Source organism: Helianthus annuus, chromosome 4 (genome assembly GCF_002127325.2).
Source record: "Helianthus annuus cultivar XRQ/B chromosome 4, HanXRQr2.0-SUNRISE, whole genome shotgun sequence".
NCBI lineage: Eukaryota > Viridiplantae > Streptophyta > Magnoliopsida > Asterales > Asteraceae > Helianthus > Helianthus annuus.
The window spans coordinates 145,445,851-145,454,730 of NC_035436.2; the positions used below are offsets into that span (position 1 = coordinate 145,445,851).

At 35.1% G+C, this 8,880-nt stretch overlaps 1 pseudogene; it reads right to left on the reverse strand.

The window, feature by feature from the left end:
- Window positions 1–221: 221 nt before the first annotated feature.
- LOC110933622 lies at window positions 222–2,591 on the reverse strand (annotated as a pseudogene).
- Window positions 2,592–8,880: the final 6,289 nt, after the last annotated feature.

The following is an 8,880-nucleotide window of genomic DNA, read 5'->3' on the forward strand; positions in this document are numbered from 1 at the left end:
AGTCCATCCAGGACCCACGTGTTGGACGAACTTGTCAAACGCAAAAAAAAAAATAGATGTGACGCGATGTGCCAGTCAAACGAAAAAAAATTTACGAAAAAAATGTTGAACACCACACGCACGTTGCGGTGCGCTAACTCACAAAATTTAGAACGAAACGAAAAACTTGGGAAATATGAAAAGTATGGTTGACCAAAATTGAAAATAAAAAAGAGTTGGAATTAAACTACAAAAGATGAAAAACTTTAGATTAAAAGTAAAAAAAACAAAAGGTTTAAATTGCAAAATTGAAGTTATTTATTAATTTTAGATAAAGATAAGAATAAAATAAGTGATATCTATATATTGGTTATTAATTAATATTAATATTAAATAATATTTATTAAACAAATATAAATAAAATTTATGAGGTTGAAGGAGAGAATGCCATGTGGCATTATTTGGAGTCTTTTATTATAAGTTAGATTTATTTACACCTGCAAGGCACGCACATAAATAGGGGGTTTCTTGAATAGAACAATAAATCTATACTCGACCAATAGTCGTAGTCACTAGGGGCAGGTGAGAGAATCACCCACATATAGGTAGGGGTGTTCAAGATCGGATAATCCGGTTTTCGGATATCCGAAATTTCGGTTAGTGAAATATTGACATCCGAACCCGAATCCGAAATTTCGGATATCGAAATTTCGGATATCCGATTTTCGGATATCCGAAATTTCGGATTCGGGTTCGGATATCTAATCGGATATCCGAATGTCCAATTTTTTATTTAATTTTTATTTTTTTATTATTTTTTAATATTTGGAACCAGATTTTTCGGATAGTTTCGGATATCCGAATATAAATTTCGGATATTTTTTCGGATATTTCGGATATTTTTCGGATATTTCGGATATTTTTCGGATACTTCGGATATTTTCGGATATTCGGATATCCGAAAAAAATAAAAATTAAATTTTCGGATATTTTCGGATAATCTGATTATCCGAAAATTCTCAAAATCACTATCCGAATCCGAATTTTCGGATTATCCAATTTTCGGATATCCGAAAATTTGGATATTTCGGATACGGGTTTTCGGATATTTCGGATTCGGTTTTGGATTCGGATTTTTTTGAACACCCCTACATATAGGGGGGTTTGAATACACAGCAAAAAGAGTTAATTGCCATTTTAGTCCCTGAGGTTTGTCCAAATTTGCCATTTTAGTCCAAATAGTTTTTTTTTTTTTTCGCCTCTGGGTTCCTGACTTTTCTCTTTTGTTGCCATTTTGGTCACATACCCTAACTCCATCCAAAAACCCCATTTTTAACCAGGGGTATTTTGGGGATTTTCATTTTAAATCTTTTCAATTGCCATTTTGATCTAATTCTAAAAAATCCAAAAAATTCTAAAAAGTCAAAAAAATTCTAAAAAATCAAAAAAAATACTAAAATAATCCAAAAAAATCTAAAAAATCAAAAGAATTCTAAAAAATCAAAAAAAAAATCTAAAAAATAAAAGAATTCTAAAAAATAAAAAAAATCTAAAAAATCTAAAAAAAATCTAAAAAATCTAAAAAAAAATCTAAAAAATCCACAATCGAAACCCTTTGCGGCAAATGCTTCCACGAGCTTAGGGACGAGCTTCGAGAGCATGATCTTGAAACCCGTAGAATTCCCGGTGTGCCCTTCGGGCTCAACATGCGGGCTGCCGATAGCACAGCCTACTGGAACCCCTTCCATATAAGCCTTACAAGTCATCAAGATATGCACGCAACGTTTGCTGAAATGTTCCTCCACAAGTGCCTCAAAATGCTACATCATTTCACCAAAACCGAGCCACTTATGATTCAAAACCGAATGAAACAAACATTACGAGTAAAAACCGAAGTGAAATGAGACCTACCTTAAAATTGTGGATCCGTCAGGGTTCGATGTCTCGGTTCCGGTTCCAGTCCAGGTCTTCAGAAGGCTAAGACATATCCTTCCCGACTCGTATAGATTCGGGTTGACCCAAAGCCCACCAGACACGTAATGCATCATCTGTAGGCAGCCAAAGGTGCAGAGTTTTTAACAAGGGTATATGTATAGTAAGATATTAGATTTAGTGTGACCCGTGTGCACGAAGACTAATCGACTTTTCAGGGTTCGGTAAAAACTAATGTGAGATAGTAAATAATAATTACCGGGGGCTCGTGAGGATATTCCGGAGGTAGAAAAATGTCAAAGAAGAAGAGACAGTCGTGATAAGGAGTTTCGGGTGCCCCGACAATCGCAGCTTGTATTAGATCCATCCTTTCTTCGAAGACACGAACGTATATTGTTTCTGTTATAGCAGATGTAAAGATTTAAAATGAGCATTAAGATTTAAAATTTATGATGTATATAAGAAAAACCGACAACAACTCACCAGGAAGATTGTTTTCCAAAATGCTCCATTCTTGCTGGACTTTCTTTAATCAACTTCTTTTCACCTACAAGAAACCGAAACATCATTGAACGAATGAATGGGGTCGAATATGTAACGAGAATCTGTGGGTTAAATTCTCAAAATTGAGCACTAACCTGACTTGATATCGAGCTCTTTCCACATGCCGCCACTACCATCACCGCCTAACACCACCGCCGCAACCATGATTCCGGTCATCATGTATGGCAACAATCTCCGATCAAAAAAATAATAAATTTATATAAATAGGGGCTGAATTCAGTCACCTATTTTTCAATCATAAATCATCTATTAGAGGTTATAGCCACACCTGATTAGCTTGAATAATTAATAATTACAACGGTTTGAGAGTGTAGACAGTTGGTTAGTTTGGTTTGGAATAATTAGGATATGTAGTTTGACTTTTGACTGCCAATGATCTCTGGATCAAGTGGTGGAGGGTTTGCATTTTTTTTGAGAGATGCAGGTTCGACTCCCACTTGATGCAGAGTGAGGCACTGGTGGGCAATGATAGGAGACCCAGGGAAACCTGGGTTGGATCCTTGAGCTAAACGGGTTTTACTGGTAATTTCACTGTCGTGCCTACGGGCGGGTGGGTTACCGGGTTTTCCCCGGAATTGGTGGTGGACTCGGGTTACTCTCGGAGTACTCCGTTTGTCCAGTGGGTGCCCCGAGAGTGCTCGGGATTGAGTTTGTTGGCAGTTCAAAAAAAAAAAAAAAGTTTGACTTTTGACTGCCACTTCCACCAAAGCCAGAACCACCACCGGTTACCCACCTCCACCACCGTCACTCATCTCCGCCACTCACCACCACAACTCCGTCACAGAAACACTACACCCTATTTGCCCCAATTTCACCAATTGAATTGGGTTTAATAGATGTGGTTGCTAGATGGTGGGATTAAAGGTTTTTTAAATAGTTTAGTGGGTTTCTTAAAGACGGGCGTTGTGGGCGTGTGGGTGGCGGAGGTGGGCGTCGGTGGTGGATGCGGGTGGAGGTAGTGAAGTGGGGGCTGATGGTGGAGGAGGGTGAAGGTGGGTGGCGGAAGTAGGTGATGGCGGTGTGTGGTTCACGGATTTGGTGGAGGAGGGTGAAGGTGGTAGCAGTGGAAGGTGGTGATGGCTGCCATTGTTGGAGGTGGAGTAACCGGTGGTTGTGGTTTTAGAGATAGAGAGAGAGAGGGAGAGATAAGATAGAGAAAGGGTTAAGCATGTATTTTTCTGTTAATTATATTTTAAAAAGGGTAAAATGTATATAATAAAAGAATGGATCAAAATGGCAAGTGAAAGTATTTAAATTGAAAATTCCTATAATACCCCTGATTAAAAATGGAGTTTTTGGATGGAGTTAGGGTATGTGATCAAAATGGTTAGAAAAGGAAAAACTCAGGGACCCAGAGGCGAAAAAAACTATTTGGACCAAAATGACAAATTTAGACAAAACTCAGGGACTAAAATGGCAATTTACTCCAACAAAAACAATATTGGTTAGAATCCATATACGTACTTTGTGGTCCTTGCATGAACGAAGGACCACAATCTAGCAACGTAACCCTCATCATACTTTACTATTTTTTCAGCTTATCTTATTTTTATTATCAACTAGAATTACCACCCGCCGCAATGCGGCGGGGATGCGTTAGTTATATATCATATTAGATGAAAGGCAAATTTTTCTTACATGACCGCGAGCCTATGTGTAAAACATAGAAAATAATAATTGAGTCGATCTATGACCCACGCATTGCAACAGACCTATCGAACGGAGAAAAATAGACGCGTTGTGACGGGTCTGTCAAACAGGATAAAATAGATGAAAAAATGTTGAACTCCACACGCACGTTGTGGCATGTTAACTCGGAAAATCTAGAACGAAACGTTAAACACAAAACTTGCGATAGATGAAAAATATACGGGGTCAAAGTTGCAAAAGTTGAAAAGATTTAGGTTAAAAGTAAAAAAATCAAAGTGGTTAAATCGTAAAAGATGGAAACTTTTGAATTAGAAGTGAAGTCCAAATTAATCAAAGGGGTTAAATTGTATAGGACGGAAACTTTTGAAGTAGAAGTGAAAAATCAAATTAATAAAGGGGGTTAGATTACCAAGAATTAAAACCTTAAACTAAAATTGTCAAATGTTGATACTTTAGGGTTAAAAAGAAAAATTCCAATTATTTTTTGAAACACTCCCAAAGCTAAACTTACAACATATCTATGCATAAATAAGTTACTAATTTATAGGTTTATAATATGATTTTTACAAAGGTATTTTTTGAGTTTTTACAATTTAAATGGGTTTTCATTCTATCCTTCTCATATATAAAGGTGAATTATATATATTTATACTAGGTTAGAACCCTGTGTAATACACGGGTTGAATAAATGCAATTTGGTAATTATATATATTTATACTAGGTTAGAACCCTGTGTAATACATGGGTTGAATAAATGCAATTTTATATACCAAATAATAAAAAAAATATATCTTTAAAAACCTCGTTTATTACACGGGTTGAATAAATGTAATTTTATATACTACGTAAAACAACATATCTTTAAAAATCTTGTTTATTACATGGGTTGAATAAATGTAATTTTATATAGGGGTGTAACCGAGCCGAGCCCGAGCCCGACTAGGTTCGAGCTCGGCTCGTGATGTATTCATGAAGCTTGAGCTCGAGCTCGGCTCGGTTCGAGCCTACTAATTTGAGCTCGAACTCTGCTCGCGAGTAAAACATAAAGCTCGAGCTCGGCTCATTTTGGCTCGAGCTCGTTTCAGTAACCCTTAAAAGAGCCAAAGCTTGGTTCGAGCTCGGCTCATCAATGCTATTTTATTTAAAATCTATTTAAATGGGTAGAATTGCGTATAAAGAAAAAAAACCAACATACAAATCATACAAAGATAAATAAAAAACGACACCATATTAAAATTGATTACGAGACAAAGATAAAATAATGTCAACCACATAAAGCTACGAGAGTACGAGACCAAGTATTCTTTAACAAAAAAATCCATTGTTAATAAACAAAACTTCTCGTCTTCTCAAATATCCCCAAAAGTTTGTGGCTTTTATATATTACCTGAAACATCAAATAAGTACTTGTTAATAACAAGAAACAAGCTGCTAAAAAATAAGTGTAAACATTGAAAATCAAGATGATCAAAGTGATGCAAACGATCTCATAAATGTGTACCTTCGCTTTAGTTTTGTTTCCGATTAGGTAGTAAAACCTCAAAGGGTGTCTCCTCCTTCTACAAAAACAAACTCAACATCTGAAAACAATGAAATGACAAATTCTAATAATCTTCCAGGTTTTAAAAATGTACCTTGATCTTCTTCTTTACTCCATAAAGTTGTCTAATCCAGTCCCCCTCCACAAATTAGCATTTCTACAGTGTTAGGCGCCAATGTAGATCGATATGAATCAATAACCCTTCCACCAGCACTAAAAGTCGATTCAGATGCAACCGTAGAAATTGGTCATTTGTTTCATGAAGGTTCTCCTCAGCCTCAATGTTGATATATTCAGATGCTTGAGACGATTGATTTTCACTCCCTTTCTGCGTTGGGCTCATCGGATCTGTTTCACTTATTTTGTAACCAAAACAAGAAACAAACATATGAGATTTTGTGAGATATTGTGAAACAAACACGAAACAACAGTACAGAGGCCATACATTAACATGTGAGATTTTGTAACCAAAACAAGAAACAACATATGAATGAACGAGGAATACTAAAAAAACAATAGTAGATTGAAACAAACATATGAATGAATGTGAGATTTTCATTAATATGCACATACCAAAAAAACAATAGTACAGATTAATGTTATCTCAGTTCCTATTAATGAATGATTCAACATCCTATACCATCCTACAGTACTTTGACTTTTTCTTTATACCATCCTATTAATGTTATCTCAGTTCCTATTAATGAATGATTCAACATCATTGTTCATCAACATATCACAGGCTTCTATATCAACAGTACATTAGCAACACTACTAAACCCAACTATAAAGACAGTTATACCACTGGCCCATTCGATTACGTGAACAAAACGAAGGATTATCGGTGAAGTTACAATCCGACGGTGAGTAAAAAAGGATTATCGACGGTGATTAAAACGAAGGATTATCGGCGAAGTTACAAACCTAAGACTATATTCAATAGATTCGTTTTTGTTATTCTTATTTAGTGCGAAAACAAAACCTGTAGAGTAAAAATTTCGGGGACGAAATTTCCTAAACAGGGGGAGATTGTGACACCCGGCTTTTCAGGCTGTACTGTACAATTGTAACACGTGTTATGAATAGGTAACAGGACTATAATTGACTAGTTATGATGTTTATATGTGAAATTTAATGTGTTGGTAAAATTAAACTTTGATAAAAATTATGTTGGCAACGGTAAGATAAACGCTTATCGCGTAACGGTTAAAATGCAACGAACGTCGGTGACCACCCGGAAAGTGTTAAAATCCTAAAAGTAATATGTTATGATTAGAATAATAATTTTAATCCTATTCGTGAGGAAAAATAAATTAAAACGCTAAGAAACTCTATTTTTCGAGTTTAATCGCGTACCGCGCGATGCAGCGCGTATACCAACAAAATACTGTCAACACAGCCCATCAAGGCAATTGAAAATCATTTTAGCAATAATTTGATAAGTTTATTCTTATAGAATGACAAAAATAAATAAAAACGCCTAAATTCCTATTTTTGCGATTTTAAACGCGTACCGCGCAGCACGGCGCGCATATTGCCAAATACCGACAACATAGCCAGTCCAGGCAAATAAAATATTATCCCATAATATTTTGGCAGGTTTATCTTTGTAGAGCGTTAAAAATAATTTAAAACGCACTAAAACGGGTTTAAAACGCTAGATAAAATACCCGGTATCCAGTAAAATACTTGTTTTAACACTAATTTACAAATAATATGTGTATGTATATACTTTTATGTGAGAGAGGGGGGCTTAGGTGGCGGCATATAGGCAGCCCACCATTTGCCATTTTGTTGATCTCTTGCCATGTGTGGTTCTTGGGAACATAAGGCATCATTTAGACATTCTCTACACATTTCTCATTCCATAAACCAAGATCAAATTACACTCTCTCTCACCCTCTTGAACAATCTTGGCCGAACACCCCTAAGAACACCCACATTTTCATTTTCAAAATTGTTCTTGAATATTCACATCCCTTTCATGGTGATTTCAAGCTAAAATGGGTGTTTAGAGGTGATTTCAAGGCATATCAAACAACAATCAAGACCCACATCACCAATCTTTACTAAAAATCATTCAAGAACTTGAAGGTATAAATTTACTTTAAAAACTTTGTTTTGATTCTTGATGTTCTTGATAAGTAATGGAAGTTTCTCTTGATCTTGAGTTTAAATCACAAACTTGAAACATAAAACAAATGGTTTTATTTGGAATGAAATAAAATGGATGTGTGTATATATATATATGTATGTACAGCCGTGTGTGTGTATATGTAAGTGTTTGTGTTTTCGATTTTTGTTGAAAGATTCTTGAGTTACATGATTACTTGAAAAGTAGGATGCATGTAAGATCTAAGTGTGTCATATAAGAATGTTCCAAAGATGATTTAAGATTTGAAAAGTGACATGATGAAAAGTGAAATTTTGGTGGTTTATGTGTGTATATATATTTCGTATATATATGTATGTATGTATGCATGCATATAAAAGTTGTCATATGTTCTTAAATATGAAGGATATTAGCATTTATGTATGAATGATTGGATGATCATGATGATGTGTGTGTTGTGTTTTGTAAGAACATGATATTAATGTGTTCTTGATGTATGATTAGATCATAAATAATGTTGATGATGTTGTGTGAGTGCATTAGATGCACATATGTGGACATGTATGTTAATATGAAAGCATGAAATGATCATTTGAGCATGATTTGATAAAAATTAATTTTGATCAGATTATAAACCTTAAAATAAAGTTATTTTGAAGTGTTTAATGATATATAACTTTGTCATAAAGTTTGCTAGCTTTGCATGTTGTACTTGGTGCATTAAAAGTTGTAAAATACGTGAAATCGCATGATTTATGATACTTACACAAAAACTGAACTAATCTGATTATAACCACTATTTTAATCAGTAAATAACATATATTGTGTTAAAATATCAAGACGTTTCGAGTTGGGATGGTTATGGTAACGTTTAACGCAAAACTATGCGTTAAAACGGTCAAAAATCGGCTTTTCGGGTGATTTTTATAAAACTGATTTAGATCAGTAAATAAACTGATGTTTATAGTTTAAAAACAAGTATTTTAACTAAGTTTACGTTTACTTGGTGTTTGGTTGGTCATACGTGACTTTCGACGCCCGAAAACAAGTATTTTTTTGTATTTTGGCTGACCGTTCCACCTCCGCGTCTCCGTCGTCAACG